General features: G+C 38.4%; 1 pseudogene; it reads left to right on the forward strand.

Moving 5' to 3' along the window:
- The first annotated feature begins 11,209 nt into the window (after window positions 1–11,209).
- On the forward strand, window positions 11,210–11,898 carry LOC102828876 (annotated as a pseudogene).
- The last annotated feature ends 954 nt before the right edge of the window (window positions 11,899–12,852 follow it).

The raw sequence follows: 12,852 nt of genomic DNA on the forward strand, positions 1-12,852 counted from the left end.
CTCTTAATAGTTCTACTATAATTGTAGATAAAGAGCATGCCATTCAGATGTATATCATGGTTTTCAGCAAGATCAAGTATCTCTTTACATACTTGAAAATCAGATGATTTACTGTGAGTGAAATGTGTATCAACTTCACAGATAGATACAATCCTTCTGAAGAAGATGGATTAATGGGCATTAAAGCCTGAAACAAAGTTTCTAGTAGAATGAAAAGAATGCTTGTTCTTGGTTTCTGTCCTGTTTAACCTTGTTATCAATACCTGGATGGGACTAAAGGAAGCATGCTTAGCATATATGCAGATGATGCAAAATCTGAAAGTAATGACTGCCTAGAAACATATAATGATTAAGCTACAAAGTAATCCCAAAAAACTGGAATGAGGACCAAAAATAATATTAAATTGTTGGGGGTATGAGTAAAAAGGGGGAAAAAAGTGTTTCAGGAGTGTGCCAGTGATGAAAGTTCTGTGTGAGTCAACAGTAAAATACTGCAACTTTAATATTGTTATTGCTATTCTTATGAAGAAATGTTTTTCAGTTGTAAGACAGGAACCGTATTCTGTGTTGGTCAGACTTGTTTTGCTCAAACAGATTCCTTTTTGAGTATAACATTTTAAGAAGCGATATCAAATGTCCGTGCATCCTACAGGAGATTGCTAGGGTAGGAGGAATTGAGACACTAAAGTGTACTCCATATGATTAGCCTGAGAAAAATACTTGTCATTTCTCAAATAATAGATTGTCTATGGACTTATTTTTGGTGCTAGGCAAAACCATGGCTATGTAGAAGTTTTAAAAAGGCATAGTAAGTGAAAATTATGAAAAGACAATGAAGCAAACCATTAAAGATCTCTGAAACTGCAATTGAGAGTTCAGAATGGAAGTGAGCTCCCCTGCTTTAAGGTAGTCAAACACATACTGAATGATGATCTTATGGGTAACTTCATGGATAAGAATCAGTATGAATCTAATCCTCAAAATGTAAAGATTGATCTAGTCCCCACTTTCCCCCTTCTTAATCAGTTCTAGCTTGCACTATGGACACATTCTCTCTATGACTCTGGCTACCCAGGGCTAGGGCAATCTCACAGGATAAAAGGACATCATCCTTCAGACTGCCAAACAGGCAAATGTCAACTATGCCAATTTCACTTTCCCTTCCTGGCTTCCCCTTCTCCTTTGGGTTTGATCATGTTTTGTGAACAATTCACAGAACTTCATTGTCTCAAGGAAGAGATTTACAGGCAAGGTCTGGGAGGGTTCCCAACATGAAGCTTCCATGTCCCAGAGGTCACGCCACCCTCTCAGATGCACAGATGTTTTTCACCAACCAAAAAGTGCTCTAAATCTTCAAGTTCTGGATTTTTTTGACCAGTCTTGTTTGATAGGTTAAATCATGGCTTCTGATGCCAGTTGATCTCGGCTTCCCAAGTAAGGTTTTTTGTTTGACCAGTCCCCGGTCACCAGCACAAATTCCCAGCTGTGACCCAGAAGTCCCAGGATCAAGACACCCCAATTATTCCCAGGATTATTTCTTAGGGACCAAGGACAAATGTCACCGTACTTTGTTGTTGTTGTTAGATGCCATCGAGTCAGTACTGAGTCATAGCAACCTTATGCACAGCAGTTTGAAACACTACCCAATCCTGGGCCAACCTCACTATTGTTGCCATCCATCTCGTTGGGGGTCTTCCTCTTTTTCTCTGAACCTCCACCTTACTTTGGGTTAAGTTAAATTCTTTACCCCACAAGGATCCATCCAACACAGTCACCGAATGAATTCTTTCTACTGATTGTTATGTTCTGGAGAGGGCAATGTGTACATCTGAAGTGCTTTCAAAGCCATAGGAAGGCTTCTCTGTTTTGTTTTATTGCCCTAGCTATCTTTATATAGGACAAGCACTGCTCTGCTGACTGCTACATCAGCAATTTGATCCCACTAGCTGCTGTGAGGGAGAAAGATGAGGCTTTCTGCTCCCCAAAAGATTAACAACCTCAAAAACCCTGTGAGGGTTGCTATGAGTTGGAACAAACTCAACAGCACTTGACAACAAGAAGCTATCTCAGGTTCCTGGCTGCAAGTTGTAGCCTGAGAGTGAACAGGAAGCAAAACCAAGCGGGAAATAAGGTCATTTATATTAATTAAATACTTTATGGAACACACACTAAGTGCCAGATGTTATCTTATTTTGGGGGGGATAAAGTACAGCGTAAAGGTGACAAAAATCCCTGCCCTCATGGAGCTTAACATGCTATAAAGAAACAGAGACAGTGGGTAGCTTCCTTCTGTTATGAGAATACAAAAGGAAGTAAAAGAATGTGAGGCATATAAGGGCATCATAATGCCAAGAGGACTACTTTGAATGAATTCTTTTCCACTTAAATAAATCGCAAGGTGGCTTATCAATAAAATCTATCCCATGTTTAGAACTCACTGGCTCCCCTGAGGCATTACAGTCTATTCATTTTTAAAGAGTGAGACCTTTTCTGGCCCCACTCTCTTTCAAACATCCCCAAATGACCATCTAACGCCATCAGTATTGGCTGCTTAACAGAGGTCATCACCTACCAGATGTTACATCCATCACTGTAAGCAGGTTCTCCTTGACATACTGATTATTTCATTTTTACGATCTTTTGGCCAGAACTTCCTTTCTAATTAGTGTATTGTTGTTCTATCAGAGTGTATATCCTCGATGCACCTACCCGGATTACACATGCAACTGCCAAATTCTTAGAACGGTGTTTTCTAGTTTCTGCCCTTTGGAACTCTGGTTCTGCTGGCCTTGTTTTGGGAGAAATTGGAACACCTTGCTAAACTCCAATTCCAGTTTTGCTTTAGTTTCCATTTCCATTTTCTAAGGTAGGCTTTCTCTTCACTGCCCACAAGCATCTTTGCCAGTGAATGGTTCAAACTGTAAGAGTTTTAATCTGATAAATCCTCGAGTTGCTCTCTACTTTTATTTCTGGTTTCTTCTAAATTCTACTTACCTCCAGGAATAGCCTAGTTGGGCTCTGGAGGTCAGCTGTGAGGGTGTTTGAGTTAATAACCTCAGCAAGTCACTGTACATTGATCTCTAGTTTCCTACTGCACTCATATTTCTCTCCCTGGAATTAGATGCTCAACTATCTGCCAGGGGACCTCTTCCCAGACAGTCTCTGATTTGAACTATCTGAGGATTTCTCATCAGGATGTTATGGAAGACTAACAACCCACATAGCTCATGCACTACTCCCCTCTTGGCGAAGGTTGTTGCAGTCATGCCAACCAATCAAACCAATACTTCAATCACAGCAGATTAATGTCATTTTACTTATATCCTTGAAGAGGAAAAATAGCTAATGTGGTGCTCTTCTTCATAAAGGCTTCAATGCAGTAAGTGGCCAGGATTAAATTAGACAGTCATTTCATCTATCTATTTGTTTGAAAGCCTGTCACTCCTATGCTGCATTTGCCAGTGTGTCCCCTTAGCAGAAGGGTTCAATACTGAAAGAAGTGGAAAAGCGAGCCTTATGATGCTGGGTAATGGAATTCTAAATACCATCAAGCCCATAAAATGGGGAGTAAGTGATAAATAATTTATATTTATCAGAATGACTGAATCTTATTACAAGTTCAGCAATATGATATCCTCCCTCACAGCACAGACATGGATGGAGAAAGGGATCAGAATTTCAATAGTTTGCCAGAGGGCTGGGTTAAATTCCTATTTTGGGACCTGTGAACCTGTTGACCTTTTTTTCCTCCACCAGTTCTTAGAACAGAGGGGGCTATTCTGATAATGAAGAGGCTGATTCGTGAAACAAAAAACAAAAAACAAAACAAAACAAAAAAATCCATTACAAAATAATTTGGAAAAGATAGGATATATGGTAACAAGTTAAAAGGCTATGTGATGTCTCTGTTCTTTTTCTTCACTCCGATTCTATCAGGATAAGACAGGGCAATCCATTCATTTCTTTACTCCTCATTCATTTCTTCCATCATTTAGTTACTATCTTAAATACCTACTAATTATACGATAAGGAGCTCTGGTGGCACAGTGGTTAAGGACTTGGCTTCTAGCCAAAAGGTTGGCAGTTCAAACCTACTAGTCACTCTATGTGAAAAAGATATGGCAGTCAGTTTCCATAAAGATTTACAGCCTTGGAAACCCTGTAGGGCAGTTCTTTCTGTCTTACAGAGTTGCCATGAGTTGGAATGACTTGGTTTCATGTGTAAGGTACTACATCAGGAACTGTGGAAGATGCAACAATGAAGAATAGCTATGATGTCCACTTGTAGGTAGGAAATAGAACATTCAAATACAACACTGCATTAAACCTTGAACTCCAGCTTTATATAGTGAAAGTGGGCATGTGGGCTAGCTAAGTAGCTCTTATCTCTAATCAAGAAAAGTTTTCATTTTTTATTTTCCCAGAGACCAACCAGGTCAGTGGTGTGAAGCACACATGTTCAAAAATACTTTCATTTTTTAAAATAGTATAATCAGAGAAAAACCCTTTCTCCAATGAGCAATTAAAAATAACAACCCCACTGAATTGTACATGTGTATGCTATGCATCTTCTTGAGTCCTGGTGTGGCTTTGTGGGCTAATGCACCAGACTGCAAAGTCGTTTGAACTGCAAGGTTGGTGGTTTAAGCTCACCAGCTGCTACTTGGAAACCCTATACAGGGTCGCTATGGGTCGGAATCTACTTGATGGCACTTAACAACAACAACAAGATGCATATTCTCAACAAAAAAAATAAAATAAAATGCAGAAAAAATAAAATAAATGAATTAAAATTACACCTTTCTTTCCTTTTCTGTTTAAGGGGAAGTGATCTTCTCTGAGCAAAGTAGCAGTAGTAGTTACACTATGAAAGTGCTCTCCTGAAACTTAGTTATCAATATACACAGATAGATAAATAGATTTGGTGTCCTGGTGTGGTGCTTTAGGATCACCACTGGACTGCTAACTGCAAGGTCTGAAGGTGGAGTCCACCAACCGCTCCTTAGAAACACTATACAGGGTCATTATGAGTCAGAACTGATTTGATGGTACTTAAGCACACACACACATATATATGTGTGTATGGAACCCTGGTAGCATAGTGTATTACAAACTGAGCTGCTAACTTCAAGATCGGCAGTTCAAATCTACCAGTCTATTAACAGGAGAAAGATGAGGTTTTCAACTATAGTAAGATTGCAACCTCGGAAACCCTACGTAGGGTCACTATGAGTCAGAACTGAGTTTGTAGCACACAACCACCTCCTGGGCCAACCTCACAATCATTGCTACATTTGAGCCCATTGCTGCCGCCACTGTGCCAATCCATCTCGCTGGGGGTTTTCTTCTTTATCATAGTGTTATTTATTGGTCCAATTATGGGAATTTTTTTCTCTTTACCTTGAGGTGTAATCCATACTGGACACTGTAGTATTTGATATTCATTTGTAAGTGCTTCAAGTCCTCCTCACTTTCAACAAGCAGGTTGTGTCATCTACATACCAAAGGTTGCTCATGAGTCTTCCTCCAAGCCTGATGTTGCATTCTTTGCCACATAGTCCAGCTTCTCAAATTATTTGCTGAGCATACAGATCTAATGAGCACAATAAAAGGATACCAGCATGAAGCACGTCTTTCCTGATTTTAAACCACACAATATCCCCTTGTTTTGTTCAAACAACTGCCTTTTGGTCTATGTACAGTTTCCACAAGAGCACAACGAAGTGTTCATTTTCCATTCTTCCCAATGGTATCTACAATTTATTATGATCCACACAGTCGAATGCCTTTACGTACTCAATAAAACACAAGATCAGTAGCTCAAGTCTGAAACCCTATACAGATTTAATATAAGTTGGAACTGACTCAACGGCACTTAACAACAACAACAGCAGCAACAAGCATCTTTCTGGTATTCTCAGCTTTCAGCCAAAATCCATTGGACATCAGCAATGATAACATTTGTTCCACTTTGTCTGGAAGCTCCCTGTTGATGTACTACTGCAATCATATTTAAGTTATATTCAGCAAAATTTTGCTTGTTATTGTTTGGTAATTTGTTTGCAGAATAGAAAGTCAGAAAAAAGGAGCAAGAATATTTTTTCTGTTATTGTTGCTGTTTTTAAGTGCCTTCACATCAGTTTTGACTCATAGTGACCCTATATAGGGTTCCCAAGGAGCCACTGGTGGATTTCAACTGTTGACCTTGTAGTTTGCAGTCCAGTGCTTATCCTACAGTGCCACTCGGGACTCCTGTAACGTAATACAAAACACAATTACAAGAAAATACAATATACAAATGTTTTCCAAATAAAATGATTGGAGAATGTCATGGAATTCATTATTCTGAAGTAATGTCTTATGGATAAGGAGCCCTGGTGGTGCAGGGGTTAAAGTGTTTGACTGAAACCTTGGCAGTTCGAACCCACCCACTGCTGCACAGGAAAAAGATGTGGCAGTGTGCTTCCAGAAAGTTTTACAACTTCAGAACTCCTTTGAGGCTGTTCTACTTTGTCCTTTTGGGAGTCACCATGGTTTGGAATTTGATTCTACAGCAATGGGTTTGGTTTTTGGCTTGGGAACATAGCTGACCCATTTGTTTGCACATTGTCTATGGCTGCTTTGGACCTAAAATAACAGAGTTCAATAATTGCAACAAATATTGTATGTCCTACAGACCTAGAATATTTGACTCTTATAGACAAGTTTTGCTGCTCCCTAGTCTAGATAGAGGAGATTGAATAAGAACTCTCTTCTAGGCAAGTCAGAGTAACCATTCTAAAAAATTATAATTCACACATTTAATTATCATAACAGTTGGATGCCCAACTGTTTAGCTGGGTTGACTTTTCTCTATTAGATAAGAAAGTTGATATTCTAATCCAGCAACATGAAATTATGAAACTGGTTACTTTTTAAAAAATATTTTCATGTTAGCTGTGATATGGATGTATACAATTATCCATCTCCAAATTTCGTAACTTTCATTATGAATGAGGACCAAATCCACTTTAGAAAATTATTTCAACATTCAAAATACCCTTGTGTTTTCTTCCTACTTATCTCTTCTGAGGGTGTATATGTAGATATTTGGAATAGCCATTATTTCCATTTCTGAATTCCTGGTGTGGTGCTGTAGGATTAGCACTGGACTGTGAACCACAAGGTCAGCAGTTCAAACCCACCAGCTGCTCCTCAGAAACCATATACAAGGTCTTTACGAGTCCGAACCGACTCAATGAGACTTACCAACAATAACAAATTTCCATTTCTAATTGCATTTTTTAAGGAGCTTGGTAGTACAAATGGTTAAGAATTCAGCTGCTAATCAAAAGGTCAGCAATTTGAACCCACCAGAAGCTCCCATTAAGATTTCAACCTAACATCTATTGCTGCTGAGCCAATTCCAAATCATTGTGACCCTATAGAACAGAGAAGAACTGTCCCATAGGGTTTTCTAGGCTGTAATCTTTAGGGAAGGAGCTCTGGTAGCGTAGTGGTTATGAGTCAGGCTATCAACCTCAAGGTTAGCAGTTCAAAACTACCAGTGGTTCCATGAGAGAAAGATGAAGTGTTCTGCTCCCGTAAAGATTTACAGCCTCGGAAACCCTGTGCAAGGTCACTATGAGTCAGAACCGACTCCACAGTACTTAACAACAACAATAATTTTTAGGGAAAATCAAAAGGGCCCACAGAGTTTCCAGGGTTATAATCTTTACGGACACAGACTGCCACATCTCTCTTCTGCAGAGCATTTAGTTGTTTCAAATCAAGGAGCTTTCAGTTAGCAACCCATAAAGTTTACAGCCTAGGAAGAAGCCCTATGGGACATTTTTACTCTGGCAAATGAGTTCACTGTGAATCAAAATCCGCTCAACAGCACCCAAAAACAGCAGTTATCTTTGTTAAAATGTAAGTTGCTAATCAGAGAAAATAAAATAAGGATTACAAGAAAAATCAGGAAAATTTTTTTCTACAACTTTACCTTTTAACAAACACAGCTTTGTGGCTAACAAAGGAAATCACTTTGTGGTATTTCTATAAAGCTAGAATGTTTTATGTTTGGACTGAGATAAAATATTCATTGGTCAAGTCATGTCAGCCAAAACACTCTGCACCAATAGCCTTTTAATTTCACAAATGTAAAATTGAGCATCAATTTAACCTAGTTTATAATTAGCTCGCAAGCATTTAAATTAAACATCTTGATTTGTTTCTTTGCAGTTAAGTTGCCCTGTGTACTAGAGCAAATCTTATAAATTTCCATGGTCTCAATTTCCCCATATGTAAAAGATTATAACAATATCTTCACTACTTAATTCATAGAATAAAATGGCATAAATGTTTGTGAATTTGTGCAAGCATTATACATGTGAGACATTATTATCATCTGATTATTGCCTTAATGTCTTCACAAATTGTCAGTGACATTAAAAATGTTATGGTCATAAACATCAATGATAATGCTCCATATTTGACTATGAAATTCTCCTTGTGAATTTCATAGTTTAGATTTTATTTTGATGTAATAAACAAGCATAATTAATTTTTATTGTGTACATTATTTATGGGAATGCCTTAACATGTTAAGTACAGCCATATCTTTCAGCATTACGAAAGGATCACCAAACTGAGAAGAGATATCTTAAAAAGTAGGGTGATTTCATTTGGAGATTTGAGCTTGGTTTTATTGCTAAGATTAATAAAATGTTGTTGTTTAAAATGAAACTGCTTTCTTTCCAGCACTTCATAGTTTTGCTTGGTTAGAAAAAAAAGCAACAACATGATTAGACGTCAGTAATGAAATATCTCTCTGGAACAGTATTTTAATATCATATATTTAGAACACAGTCATACCAAAAACATTCAATTACATAGATCCTACTTTAATGTTTAACAGCTTGTTTCTTAACTACCAACCTTCTGGTGTGCTGATGTTGACTATGTGTAAAGGAAAGCAAGCAGTTTAGTGTCAAATTAAGAGAAGTAGAATATATTATAATGGTATTTTTTATGTTTTGTTATTCTCATGTTCAACCAAGTATAATATTTTTATTTAATATATTTAACTAGAGATTTATCTCTTTTATTTTTAACAATGGGAGCCTTCCATTTTCTCTTAATCGAATGAAGGTTTATCCAGTGTCCAAGAAGGAAAAGAAACCATAGCATCTCTCTTAAGCATTACAAGATAACGAGCATGTTTAATAAGTTACAGTAATTAACCCAGCATCAAAAAAAAAAAAAAAATTAAAAATAGTGAGAAGGCATCTCAAGAGATGGAGAAAGAATATACCTCATACCCCATTCAAGGATGGGAATAACACAGAAGCCAAAACCAGTCAGTGCCTTTGTGCTTCTCTTTTTTGTAATATTAAGTATGAGTTTAGAACTTCATAAATCTATTAATTTATTTATGGTACACTGAAATTTTGAAGACAAAATTTTAAGAACAAAACACTTTTTGTTTCCACCTTTTGTAACTCTTTGCTATTATCTTTAGCCTCTGCCTAAGGAGTCAGGGCTCAGTTCTTTTTATTAAAACTTTAAGAACTACCATTCAGCTATAACACACACAGTGCTCTTTGGCAATCTATGAGAATAGAGACATGACTATACTATTTCTAGGGTCCCATAGTGATCACCTTGAGGGGCTCATCTTCCAGCACTATACCAATGTTCTGCTGCTATCTATAAGATTGTCACTGATTCGTTGTTATTGTTGTTAAGTAGGTCCTTCTTCCTAGTCTGCCTCAGTCTGGAAGTTCCACTGAAATTATCTACCATAGGTGATCTGACTGGTATTTAAAATATTGATGACATAGCTTCTAGAGTAATAGCAACACACAAATCCTCACAGTAGAACAAACTGACAGACAAATGGCAGAAGAATTGGTGCACTTGCATTATGGCGTTGGAAAAGAATAGTGAACATACCATGGACTTCTAGAAAAACAAGCAAGTCAGTCTTGAAAGAAGTATAATCATAAAGCTCCTTAGAAGTGAGGCCGGGGAGACTGTAACTGACTTTGGACATGTTATTAGGGGGAAGCAGTCTCTGGAGAAGTACATCATAATTGATAAAGCAGAGGGTCAGTGAAAAAGAAGACAAACCTCAGTGATACGAATTGATACAGTAACAGCTACATTGGGCTCAAAGAGCAATAATTGTGATGATAGCACAAGAACAGTTAGAGTTTTGTTCTTTTGTGCACAGGGTTGCATCTAACAATAACAGCATATCAATATCACAAATGGTTCTGAGAGCAAAATATTCATAAAATACTGGCCGGAGGTGCAGCTTTGGTTGCAAAATAATCCTGTCTGTCAGATAAAGTAGACATAGCTTAATGTGAAGTTAAACTATAGTGGTTCAAAGTCCAGGACCATCACTTCTTTGCTGTGTGACCCTGGGAAAGCTGCTATCTAAACCTCAGACTTACAAAATAAGATCTATTTGAAAAGACATGCAGACCAACCCTGAACAGCTAGAGGAACGGAAAATACTTATTGAAAAAAAGACCAACAGAAACAAAGCAGACTGTTAGACTGTTAGAATATCAAGCAAGCTGTTTACCTGAGAGCTATTAAGGCAAGAAAAGTCAGCCCATCATGGAAAACCCCCATCTAAGACTGAAATTCAAGGGGAACCCACAAATAGTCTAGTATGCTCGCTGGTGACCATCCTGGTCTATTTGTGAGTGGCAGTAGGAGAAATGCAGCAGTGAAGACATGGGCTGAGTTTGGCCATGTTCCGTTGACATTCTTTGACCTTGAAATGAAAGAGAGAAGAGGAAAGGCTAGCTGGTCTGAAGTTTAGAGAAATGTGTGAACTCCTGAGCCCATGGACACTGATGAGTGAAGCGGCCAGCTGGTATGAAGTAGGGGGAGGTATGTAAAAACACCCAAATTTGCAGGTAGTACCCATTTGACTTAGCTTGGATGGCTAGCTGACCAGAACTCAGCCAGATGAAAATAAAGAAGTTTGATATAGGGAACAAATGTAAATTGCTACAATTTGATGAACTGGACCTTTGTTTATGGATGCAGTTGCTTAAAATTCCTATCAAAATGGAAGGATTCTTCATATCAAGGATCAAGTTTGTCTCCTCAGTACACTGAGTTGATAGGAATGGACAACTTAGATATTGGGTATCAAAAATGGGGTGCTCTTGCCTGTGGTGCTACGGAGGCCATCAGCTGCTTTACCATGAGGTTGAATATCTCCTTCCCAGCCACTGACTGCCAGAAACTCATTGAAGTGGACGACAGATGATGAACTTTTATGAGAAACAAATGGCCACAGAAGTTGTTGATGACACATTATGTTTTGCACATTAGTGGTAGGAATGACAAGCAAGGTTTTCCCATGAAGCAAGGAGTCTTGACCTGGCCGCATCCATTTGCTTCTGAGTAAGGGGTATTCCTGTTCCAGACCAAGGAGAACTGGAGAAAGAAAGTGTAAATCTGCTCCGGATTGCATTGAGGAGGCCAACCTGTGTGTTCTCAACTTGGTTATTGTTTTAAAGAAAGGAGAGAAAGCTATCCCAGGACTGACTGATACAACTGTGCCTCATCACCTGGGATCCTGAAGAGCTAGCAGGATCTGCAAACTTTTCCATCTCTCTAAAGAAGATAATGTTTGCCGGCCACTGAACACAGAAGGCAAGAAACCCAGGACCAAAGCACCCAAGATTCAACATCTTGTTACTCCAGGTGTCCTGCAACACAAACTTCAGCTCTGAAGAAACAGTACACTAAGAAAAATGAGGAGGAGACTGAAAATATGCAAGAGGATGAAGGAGGTCAAAGAAAAAATGTCAAGAACAGATTACCAAGAGACGGAGGCTGTCCCCTCTGAGAGCTTCTACCTCTAAGTCTGAGTGCAGTCAAAAATAAAATAGATTCCTATGTGTGACAAAGAAATACGCTCGTAATTTAAAAAGGAGGGGAGGAGCTATAAAAACACAAAGTGGCTGGCTAACAAGCTATCATGATTGTGATTAGTTTTTAATTTTTTCACTGTGATAAAATATATATAGCAAAACATTTGCCATTTTTAAGTGTACAGTTCAGTGATTTAAAAGTCATCAGGTGTGCACCACTCTTTTCAAATGTTTTTAACCATGTAAACAGAAGTTTATTACCTTTTAGCAATAACTCCCCATTCCCTCCACCACCTCCCTTCCCTGCCAGTCTATAGTAACTACTAATATACTTTTGTCTCTCTCTAAAACAAACAAAAAAAACCTGTGTAGAGGTGGGACAGGCCGGAGGTGCAGCTTATATTCCTTCTAGCAAATGAGGACACGGAGGCCCCAAGTGAGATGCCACGAAGTGACCCTGCTTTGTAGAGGCAGCAGTTGTCAGAGGGAAATGACTAGTACAACAGAGAACTGCTCCTCTCCATTTTCTGCTCTACTTTCTACCCAAGATCATAATCAATATCCTTTAGCACGGAATAGCATATCAATAGCTGAAATGGAAAAAGAAAAAAAAGAAAACACTTTATTTTTGATTTGTCTTTCAAGAATCTCCAGAGCAGAAGATTTTGATAAAGGAGGACTGGTAAACATCCTCCGTGTTTCGGAGCTTAAAGAGGACAAACACTGTTCTCGTTCATTCTGTTAGACGTGGGGGGGACTAAGCTCTGCTGTGGAAGCAATATTTCTATAAAATCCTCCCTGATCATTTCCACCAGGGTCTGCTCAGCTTAAAAGCCACACTGTTTAAAAAGAAAGAAGACCGGGTATTTCTGTGGATAATGTGAAAACGTAAAGAGAAAAGCACAGGAGAATAAGTCAAAGAGATAGCATGAAAATACCTTTTCATATTCGACATAGAAGAAACCTT

The sequence above is a fragment of the Chrysochloris asiatica genome, unplaced genomic scaffold (assembly GCF_000296735.1).
Source record: "Chrysochloris asiatica unplaced genomic scaffold, ChrAsi1.0 scaffold00206, whole genome shotgun sequence".
NCBI classification, from domain to species: Eukaryota; Metazoa; Chordata; class Mammalia; order Afrosoricida; family Chrysochloridae; genus Chrysochloris; species Chrysochloris asiatica.